Genomic DNA, 11328 nt, shown 5'->3' with positions numbered 1-11328 from the left:
TGCGATGCGAGGCTTTGTTTCCGTCGAATTTCGATTGCGGGTTTAGCACCTAAACCTCTCTGGTTTGTTATAATCTTTGGACTATAAGTCGCATGCGCTCGATATGACAAGGATTGCGGGGTGGAATCACGTTTCAAGCGGTGAAAATCAAGCGAGAGCGCGCTAAACCTTTCGCAGATTTTTTGAACTGTGGTGGCTGTTCCCATTTCAGTTCAATGACAATATCTTTTCCTTTTCTACAAATCACGTGCCTACCTTGACGCAGAAGCCATACCACTGATTCTACATTTAAAGGGGAAGTATACCCTAAAATCAAATTTTCACCAGTTGTAGTCTTCAGGGTGCTGAGTCGAATGGTCTTGGTCCGAGGAAGCTGAGGCGCTTCCTTCCTACTTGAATCCCAATCGAACCCGCGCACTTCCACCGAAACTGGGTGACTGCGCCCTACTAGATGGGGATTTGTATGCAAAATCTCACTAAAAGCGCCGTTTCGTTCTTGTAAAAGCACGGATGACCGCGATTGGCCCATATGTTGTAGTCTTTTGGACGCTGAGTCGACTGGTTTTGGTCCGAAAAGGCTGCGATGCAGCGTTCCTCCTTTATTCCCAATCGAACATGGTTGAACAAGCGGTCACGTGCTCCTGCGTACACCAGTCACCTGGTCACCGTGCCTGCAGGGTACAACTTACTAGCCTGTTTGACCTTTTTTGGGTGCAGTCCTGTCACTCGAGTTGAACTCGAGTTGAACCTTGGTGTGAAAGTTGTCGCCTGCTGGCGCGGTGACCAGGTGATTTGGGCACCCAGGAGCACGTGACCGCTTCTTCAACCATGTTCGATTGGGAATAAAGGAGGAACGCTGCATCGCAGCCTTTTCGGACCAAAACCAGTCGACTCAGCGTCCAAAAGACTACAACATATGGGCCAATCGCGGTCATCCGTGCTTTTATAAGAACGAAACGGCGCTTTTAGTGACATTTTGCATACAAATCCCCATCTAGTAGGGCGCAGTCACCCAGTTTCGGTGGAAGTGCGCGGGTTCGATTGGGATTCAAGTAGGAAGGAAGCGTCGCAGCTTCCTCGGACCAAGACCATTCGACTCAGCACCCAGAAGACTACAACTGGTGAAAAATTGATTTTAGGGTATACTTCCCCTTTAAAAAAATATCGTAGTACTGTCAGTAGGTGTAACCGTCCAACCAGAGCGATTCAGGATCAAGAGTAGAACGACTTTATTATACCATCAACGGGGTTATATGGGACAGAAGTGTAATCCAAGGTGAACATGCAACACAGGTGTGATGTAACACAACGTAAGTGGGAACGTGTAGTAGGATGCACAGTGTGAGTGTGTGAATCTGTTACACCACCCCCCTCGTCAGCAAAGGTGAGCCGGGCTAAACACGAGTAGGTAAGCATTATAATACCAGTAAATCAATATTATTGGTTCGAAAATAATTGCTAACACAAGAGGCAATTCAAGGTATGGTAGGAAGTAAAACTCAACGCAGGAAAGGCGGCTATTGACGACGCTTCGTTTTCAAGTAACTCTGCAGCGGAATAATTTCCTTGTTAGACTCGTCCAATAAATGTTCGATAGGCTCCCAGGTGTTCTCACTGTAGCCACGCCATTGAACTAGATACTCCATGCGGCCCCTCCGTTTCCGTTCATCGACGACCGCGTCTACAATATAACGCGTGTTGCCGTCCAGATCCGTTATTGGTGGCGGAGGCGGCTGTTGCCGTCCTGGTATAGAGTTCTCCTCATACCGCCTCAGAGCTGACACATTAAACACCGGATGACAACGCATATTGGCAGGAAGTAGCAACCGGAAGGCATTGGCACCAACCTTCTCAGTTACAGGAAATGGACCATACCATTTGGAACGCAGCTTAGGGGACGGCTGATTCCGCGCCTCGGGAGTAATGAGGAAATCCCTATAGACCAGAACACGGTCACCAACCTTTATAGTACTGGGGGCACGAGTGTTGTCCGCATACAAGGCCTGCCGCGCCTGAGCCGCTACAATAGCATCCTTAGCAACGCGTAACGCATCCTGTTGCTCCTTCACCCAATCAGAGTGTCCGACTCCCATACGATCACCCAGCAAATCCGCTGGGGCTCGGGGGTGAAACCCAAAATTCAAATAAAATGGGGTATGCGATGTAGAGGAATGGTGGGCACTATTGATGGAGAACTCGCAAAGAGGCAATAGCTTATCCCAATTGTCATGCTTATGGTTAATGAATGCACGGAGGATGTCTTCAACCAGCCTATTCACCCTCTCCGTTAATCCATCTGTTTGGGGATGGTTTGCCGTGCTGAAACAAAGCTTGGTTCCCAGAAGTTGAAACACCTCCCTAAAAAAGGCAGCAGTGAACCGAGGATCTCTATCTGAGACAATGGATGAACTCAAACCATGCAACCGAAAAACGTTAGCTATGTACAATTCAGCACTGCCCTTGGCATCAATGGATGTGGTAGTCGGTACCAAATGAACGCATTTAGTCAGGCGGTCCACAAAGGTATAAATAGCATCATGTCCAGCAGCTGTCCTAGGAAGACCCGTAATAAAATCCATGGCGATATCCTCCCACGGGCCTTTGGGTATTGGTAATGACTGCAGCAGGCCCGTGCGCAGCCTCCCCGGTTTAGTTCGCTGGCAAATATCGCAAGACTTCACGAAACGTTTGACATCGAGTCCCATTTTCGGCCAATAGAAAAATTTTGCCAAGCGTGAATACGTGCGGTCACGCCCTGGGTGACCTGCCGTCACGCAGTCATGGTTCTCCTGTACCAATTTCAGCCGTAGGGTACACCTCGGTATGCATAAACGGTTGCTAGGAGACGCCTTCAAGTAGAGGAACCCGGAGTCGTTGTCGATGAAGTACTGACTGTGCACATTGTCACTGTCGGGGCGCTTCATTCGTTCCATAACTACACTCAGCTCAGGGTCCACGGCATAACTGTCCAGTATCATGTTGGCTATATCGTCATTGACCTCCAAGGTATATTCTATAGCGTTTAGTCGAGCTTCAGGCGGAACCACATGATCTTCGTCCCTTAAGTCCGGGCGGCGTGACAACGGATCCGCCACATTCTCCTTGCCAGGTTTATGGTGAATAGTGTAATCAAAGTCCGCAAGAAATTCAACCCAACGGGACTCCCTTTTCGTGAGATTTGATTTTGTCAGTAAGTAGACTGCTGCTCGGTTGTCTGTGAAAACGTCAAAGTGTTCAAACAAATAAATGCGCCACATCCGGAGGGCGGACACAACTGCTAACGTTTCTCGTTCCGACGCTGTGTAGTTCCGCTCCGCCGAGGAAAGCTTTCGACTGCCGTACGCCACTGGCAACCAACAACCAGGTTCCCCCTCCTGCGAGAGCACCCCCGCGATTGCAAAATCGCTAGCATCAGTTTCAACTCGGAAAGGTTTTGATACGTCTGGAAGTCTCAAAATAGGGGGATTTAGCAGTGCCCTTCGCAACTCCTCGAATGCTGCCTGGGCCTCACCAGTCCATGAGAACCTGGTGTATTTACCCGTTAGCTCCTCCAAGGGCTTGGAAATATATGAATAGTGTCTAATAAAGCGACGGAAGTAATTGGTAAACCCGAGAAATTGTCTCACGTCTTTCACCGTACATGGGGTGGGCCAATCACGAACTGCAGCCAACTTCTCCGGATCAGGGCTAATCGAGGAACCGGTCAAACGGTGACCCAAGAATAGAATTTCTTCCACCGCAAACTCGCATTTCGGTAACTTGCAGAATAGTTGGTTAGCGCGGAGGGTAGTCAGAACGGTTCGAATGTGCTCAACGTGCTCTTCCAGGGTTTTGCTAAAAATCAGAATGTCATCCAGGAACACTACCACGAATTGGCGCAAGTACGGCTGCAGAATGGAGTTCATCAGTGATTGGAAGGTTGCCGGGGCATTAGTCAGACCAAACCCCATGACCCTGAACTGGTAGTGGCCAAACGGGGTGTTAATTGCCGTTTTCGGCACATCCTCCTGTTGTATCCTGATTTGGTTGTATCCTGCGCGAAGATCAAGCTTCGAGAAATATGCACTGCCCTGCACTGTGTCGAATAGGTCCTCAATGTTAGGGAGGCAGGCCTTATTCTTAATTGTTATTCTATTAAGTTCCCTCCAGTCACACACCATGCGAAGAGATCCATCTGATTTCTTCACAAAGAACACAGGAGCCCCATAGGGCGACTTACTCGGCTCTAAGAAGCCTCTCCGGAGCAGCTCCTCAATCTGCTTCTGGAGCTCGTCTAGCTCCGGCTTCGGAAGGCGGTATGCCGGTCGTGATGGTGGCGCTGTCCCTTCCGCCACCTTTATTTCATGGTCGACCGTTCGCTCTGGCGGTAGTTGGTCAGGGAGCTCGTCCGGAAATAGGTCGTCGAACTCACGTAGCAGAGCGTTCAGCTCACTTCCGAAGTGAGTTCCTTCCTTGTCACGGATAGGTGGTGGATCTTGGCCCGGCGCATCATCCTCCATAGAGACCCAGGCTATATACGCTTCGTCTCCTGAACGAATAGCGGCATTCGCTTGTGCTGCAGAGATGAAGTGGGATTCTGCGAACTCGGCGTCCTCGCCAGCTTCGTGGCCTCGAGCCACGAAGGTGTCCTCCTGGATCTGCACCTTTTTACTCCGGAAGTCGATCGTTGGGTTGTGGCGAGACAGCCACGGCATTCCCAAGATGGCGTCGTAGCGCGCCAGTGGCAGCACGGTGAAGGTCTGGGTTTCGCTGAAGTCAGCTACCACCACTTTTACTGGCCCGGCAGTTTCCAAAGGCTGTGTACGAGACGAGCCATCTGCTAATGTGACCTTCAGCTCCTTGGTCGCCGTGTCAGTCTTCAGGTTATGTCTCCTGACGAACTCCGACGACAAAAAATCGTGGGTAGAGCCAGAGTCTATTAGCATGGTAGCCTTCCTCCCATTCACCTTCCCAGTGACACATAGCAGATCGTGCTCTGCGCTCATCGCCACGCTGCTGATGTGCGCCTTAGGCGTAGCGTCAGAACTCTCCACTGCAGGATCGCTTGCGCTGTCTCCTTCCTCAACACTCAGGCCCTCGAACCTATTGAACACAATGAGTGGTGTGGGTGCCTGAGTATCCACCGCCAGTGAGCGCACTCCCTTCTTCACTGGCTGGAAGCGTTTGGGGAATTCACGATGACTGGACAGTTTCTGGCAATATGTCCAGGCTTCCTGCATGAGTAACATATGGGCTCACTCGTACGGTTAGATTGCTGCTGCTGACGTCCCCATGGACTGACAGGTTGCCTCGGTGTACTGGCCTGAGCGTGAGGTGCCGGACCCGGGTGCCTCGACCGACGAATGCCTGTGCCTGTGGTGGTCTGTTCCCTCCATACTCCTGATGCCTGCATGGCTGCCATGCGTGCGGCACGAATGGCCTGGCCTAGTGTTGTCGGGTGCTCCCGAAGAGCCGAGTGACCGATTGCTGCATGCAGGCCCCTCACGAACAGCACCGCCTTCGAATGGTCATTCAGGTCGTTCACCTGAAGGCAGAGGTTAGTGAATTCCTGTACGTATGCGTCCAGGCTGCCGCGCTGCACCAGTCCAAACAGCTTGAGGCGCGCTTCCTCCTGTTCATGGACTGGGCCATACACGTCGCCGAGTGACTGTTTTAGCGTCGGCCAGTCGTGGATGCAGGCGCCGGAATCCAATACCGACATCAGCCAAAGCCTGGCGTTGCCTTGTAGGTAGCTGGCAGCGAATCGCACCTGCTCCTGGTCGTCGTTGACGCGCTGTGACACCATGGCAAGCTCGATAGCGAAGACCCACTCCCTGAAGTCCGCAGGGTTGCCCGAAAACACCGGAGGCCTATTGACTGTCCCATCAAATTTCCTGTCGAGCAGTCGTTGGTCCGTGGGCCGTTGAGGTCCTTGAGGTATATCCGTCGTTGCGGCAGTTTGTACCCGTCGACGCGCTCCGTCCTTGTAGCGGTCATACCGAGCTAACAGAAGGGTGGCCACGCATACCAGCAAACAAAAAATCTCGACAACCATCCTCTGCTACCAGTGTAACCGTCCAACCAGAGCGATTCAGGATCAAGAGTAGAACGACTTTATTATACCATCAACGGGGTTATATGGGACAGAAGTGTAATCCAAGGTGAACATGCAACACAGGTGTGATGTAACACAACGTAAGTGGGAACGTGTAGTAGGATGCACAGTGTGAGTGTGTGAATCTGTTACAGTAGGTATGGCTATTGCAGAGTTGATGACTCTGGGCGTAAATCAACGACCCTGTAACGATCTAACTATTCTAAGGTTGTAAGATAGATCGATACCAAGCAGCATATCTCCTTCCTTGACCTTCTGGTGTGCTGCGCTGATAACCGTGAAGAGTTTACGGCTACTGAATCGTGATGGCTGTGTTGTTCGTGAAAGCCGACCAGAAAGTTTGGCAGAAGCATGGGGAAGCTGTCAAGCTGACAGAAGAAACGTTCGTGCATCATTCTGCCCGGCGACCAGTTCCGAAAGTCGCTGCACAAGACATGAACAGTGTGCGCTGTGTGAGCGGGTGGTTGTGACACAAGGAGTCGCGGTGGTGGCAAAAGGAAGGTGAAATGCAGTCGCCAGCTGTATGAAGGGTCACTGCTAAATGTCACAAGCTTGCGAAGATGACAGGTGCGCCTGTCTTTTGTCAGTGACATTTCTCAACATAGCTGGCCAGGTAAGACTAAGAGATTTAGTTTCTTCAATATAGGCAAGAGTGCATTAACAAGAGTATGCAACTGTGGTTATGGGTCAGTGCGTGGCGCGCTGCCTTCATTACGTAACTTGCTTTCATCACGCTCTGAAAGTATGCTCTCAAACTCTCCTACGAGCCCATCCATTTTTGCTCCATTCCTTCCAGTGCCTACGCGATCTCTAAATTTGGCGTGTGAACTCCACTTCCGTACAAAAGTCCATTTCAAACCAGAGGGAAAGTGCGGTGTTCTGTCCCCCGGGAAAATCGCGATTCCGCGGCCGCGTTTTTTCCGCGTTTTTTGCAATTTTTTACGCGTTTTCCGCAATGTTTCCGCATTTTTGAACTCTTTTCTTGCACTACATGTACACACAGTGCACTATTCGGTCAGCAACGTCTCATCGTGGCGGCTTTGTACTCAATATGACGAGTGCTTATACCAGAGACTTATACCTGATTGATTTCACTACATACTCACTGAAAATTGACTCATATCAACTGCAAACTTGCCGCATATCAATATTATTCACCGCATATTTACCGCAAGTTCACTGCAAATTATGCCATATTTACCCGCCAATTACACCGCAAATTCTGGGATTTTTTCCGCGATTTTCCCCAGGGACAGGGTGTTTGATTTTCCGCAGTGCCCGGACTGCAGCTGAATGATAATAATGAAGGCAGCGCACCGCGCATCTGGCCCATAGGAAAGAGATCACAATTGCATACTCTTGTTTATGGACTCTTGGTATAAGCATTTCGAGTTGCAAATGGGAGATGTCTTTTGATAACAATGGCCTGGTTCCTCAGGATGTATGCTGGGACCGATTGTAATTGTTTGCCTGCATATGTATGTGTGGGTGGTGCACGCGTGCACTGGTGTGTTTGTGAGAGTGCACTGGTGTGTTTGTGAGAGTGCACTGGTGTGTTTGTGAGAGTGCACTGGTGTGTTTGTGAGAGTGCACTTGTGTGTTTGTGAGAGTGCACTGGTGTGTTTGTGAGAGTGCACTGGTGTGTATGTGAGAGTGCACTGGTGTGTTTGTGAGAGTGCACTGGTGTGTTTGTGAGAGTGCACTGGTGTGTTTGTGAGAGTGCACTGGTGTGTTTGTGAGAGTGCACTGGTGTGTTTGTGAGAGTGCACTGGTGTGTGTGTGAGAGTGCACTGGTGTGTTTGTGAGAGTGCACTGGTGTGTTTGTGAGAGTGCACTGGTGTGTTTGTGAGAGTGCACTGGTGTGTTTGTGAGAGTGCACTGGTGTGTTTGTGAGAGTGCACTGGTGTGTTTGTGAGAGTGCACTGGTGTGTTTGTGAGAGTGCACTGGTGTGTTTGTGAGAGTGCACTGGTGTGTTTGTGAGAGTGCACTGGTGTGTTTGTGAGAGTCCACTGGTGTGTTTGTGAGAGTGCACTGGTGTGTTTGTGAGAGTGCACTGGTGTGTTTGTGAGAGTGCACTGGTGTGTTTGTGAGAGTGCACTGCTGTGTGTGTGTGCACATGCACATCCACTGGTGCGTGTGTGTGTGTGTGTGTGTGTGTGTGTGTGCGTTTGTCGGTCTGTGTGTGCATGTCCGCGGGTGTGTTTATGCGTGCACGGGCGTTCACTGGTGTGTGCATTCGTGTGTGTGCACGCCCCAGTGAATGCAATGATGTGTGTGTGTGTGTGTGTGTGTGTTTGTGTGTGTGGTGGTACATGGTGTGTGTGTGTGTGTGTGTGTGTGTGTTGTACATGGTGTGTGTGTGGGGCGAGGGGGGGGGGGGTGCGTGTGCGTGCGCGCGCGCGCCGGCGTTTACTGGTGAGCAAGCTTACATGCGCTGATGTGTGTGTGTGTGTGCCCGCAGACGTACACTGGTGTGTGTGTGTGTGTGTGTGTGTGTGTGTGTGTGTGTCTACAGGAGTCAGTTAGGAATTTTGTAGCTCTCATTGTTTGATTAGTTTTTGTTAGCTTTCAGTTCTCAGGGATGACTCTGGGCTTCCAGGGTCGTCCTTGGGACATTTCCCAGTAGAAGTCCACAGCGGAAAGTCAACAGAGCAGATTACAGGACGAACTTCGGGTCTCGTCACTCTGACTCTGTTTTCCGCTGTTGGACCCATCGCGAGGCCTTGCAAGCCCGCGAATGGAGCCATCTATCGCACGCAGTACGAGACGAAAGTTTTTAGGAAGGAGTGTGTGTGTGTGTGTGTGTGTGTGTGTGTGTTTGTGTGTGCATGTTTGAGCAAGTTGTGCGTCATGTGTGTGTGTGTGTGTGTCCCAGATGGTGCAGTGGTATGTGCAGTCGATTTCCAATCGAGGTTGCGGGTTCAATTCCCGCCGATTATGGTCGCACACGTCTTTCTTCTCTTTCTCGGACTCTTCCTGACTTTTATTTCATTCACCTGGGTGGTTACCAACAGCTAGTGTATGCCGGAGTATGTGGTGTGGTGTGTGTGTATAAAAATATAAAAATGGAAAAATGGAAAAATGGAAAATAGGGATTAACTGGCCAGAAAAATCACTTCAAACAGCTGTGTGGTAGATACCTGGCTGAAAATAGTGGCGGTCAATTCATCAGCCTTGCAAGCTGTTGAATGGTGTAATCCCAGCACAAGTTGCTATGTCTAACATAGCTGTTCGCTATCATCGCTTCCACGATGGGCATGTCTGAGGTCTGAGGTGTGTGTGTGTGTGTGTGTGTGTGTGTGTGTGTGTGTATGTGCTCCTTTTGCTTGGTGGATTCTTTCGTGGACAGTGTTTTTTCGTGACGTGAAATTTTGAATTTTTTTTCCTTCCTGTTCATTTTCAGTCGTTGTCACTGTAGCTGTCAGGTTGTTGTTACAGTACAGCAGTCGTCCGTTCTGCTCCATTGTTTCATCTGTTTTGCCAGTTCTGCTAGCTGATTCTATTTATTTGCCACTGCCCCTCATAGTGCTCATGCTTGGGTGGAGGGCGGCGTGACCCGTTTAGGGTAGCTGTATCATAGTAGTAGTAGTAGTGTGTATGTGTGTGTGTGTGTGTGTGTGTGTGTGTGTATGTGTGTGTGTGTGTGCATGCATGAGGTACCACAGCCAGGAGTGGACTGGTTATCCGAGGGCTTTTTCCTGTTGGCAGTCGTACGCAGAGAGTGCACAGCGTGTTGCACGGGGGTACATTGACATCATCCTCTTGTTTCAGGATGATTCAGCAACCTTGAAGTGCTGCCGGCTATGCGCCTTGCATGTGTACATGTGTCCTATTGCTTGTGTGTGTCTGTGTGTGTGTGTGTTGGGGGGGGGGGGGGGTTCACGCGTGTATGCACGAACACAAACGCCTGTGCACGGGGGTACATTGACATCATCCTCTTGTTTCAGGATGATTCAGCAACCTTGAAGTGCTGCCGGCTATGCGCCTTGCATGTGTACATGTGTCCTATTGCTTGTGTGTGTCTGTGTGTGTGTGTGTTGGGGGGGGGGTTCACGCGTGTATGCACGAACACAAACGCCTGTGTATGTTACCAATGTCCACTGCAGGTGCCAACCCTATGAAAGAAAGCAGTCGAAACCTAAGCAGTAAGCAGCTTCTTCCGATGGTCTTTTCAGTATTATGTTGCATGCCAATACCGTCAAGGCATACTGTCACGGATAACCTAGGTCTGCCACAAAATCTCCTGATGACGTAACCATGGTGACATGGAAAGTAGAATCAACAGTCAGGACGGCGATCATGGTACCATCAACATCCATGGGATATTTTGCCCGAAACACTCAGCACTAGAAGAGCTCAAGTCTTGCAGCAGGTAATATGGACATGCTGCAAGAAAGCATTGCTCCTGTTGCTGTGCTGAACAGCAGCGTTGAGCTGCTCAGCTTGCAGCACTGTTTGACTCCATGAATCTTAGTTGCACATTAGCTGTTATCTGCCAGCCATTGTACTGATGTGCCAATACCCGCTAACAGAAATGATGCTGATGAGGCGTCAACAGAAGGTGACAGTTCTTTTGATCATTGATCTTCAACCACTCACTGATGTGTGTTGTGCACACGCACATCCCTCAATGGTGAGTATGTGTCTGTGTGTGTACTGTGTGTGTGTATGCGTGTGTATGCGTGTGTGTATGTGTGTGTATGTGTTTGTGGGTGTGTTTGTGTGTTCCCTTGGCTTCGCAGGTTGGACTTATCTGGCGCCAGTCTTGATCTGGCCCATTCAGATCTTATCCGCTATCGTTGCTATAAGAGAACATTATTTTGTGGGTGCACATCCAGTGCATTTGCAGATTTGCGTGCTCCTCTTGCGACCGCATACACTTGGTACATGGTGTGTGTGTGCGTGCGCATGCGGTGAGCACACACGGGTGAGCGGATTCAATATTGTGTTGGTGTGTGCATGCGGGCGAGTATATTCACATGCTGATGCTGGTTCTACACATATCATTGTGTTGCGAGTGGGCAGGCGGTGCGACGCATATTTCCAAGGCATTGGCATGCCTTTTAAATTCTCTTGCAGATTTTGGCCGTGCTCTCATTTAGGTTCTTGCTGTTACTCACAGGTACAAGGTGTGCTTGATACTAAGCACACTTTTAATCATGATTTTGGGATGCTGAAACTCTAATACTACTACTAGTGTTTTGTTACTTTTGTAAGATCTCTTACTCGCTAT

At 50.0% G+C, this 11328-nt stretch overlaps 1 long non-coding RNA gene across 1 annotated transcript; it reads left to right on the top strand.

Annotated features, from left to right (window-relative positions):
• Positions 1-6241: 6241 nt before the first annotated feature.
• LOC135828407 (uncharacterized) lies at positions 6242-11120 on the top strand. Its single transcript, XR_010555655.1, has 3 exons — positions 6242-6707; positions 10202-10240; positions 10838-11120. It is a non-coding gene; the product is annotated as an uncharacterized LOC135828407 (long non-coding RNA).
• Positions 11121-11328: the final 208 nt, after the last annotated feature.

This window comes from Sycon ciliatum, chromosome 12 (genome assembly GCF_964019385.1).
Source record: "Sycon ciliatum chromosome 12, ocSycCili1.1, whole genome shotgun sequence".
NCBI lineage: Eukaryota > Metazoa > Porifera > Calcarea > Leucosolenida > Sycettidae > Sycon > Sycon ciliatum.
This window is presented reverse-complemented; position numbering and strand designations above follow the sequence as displayed.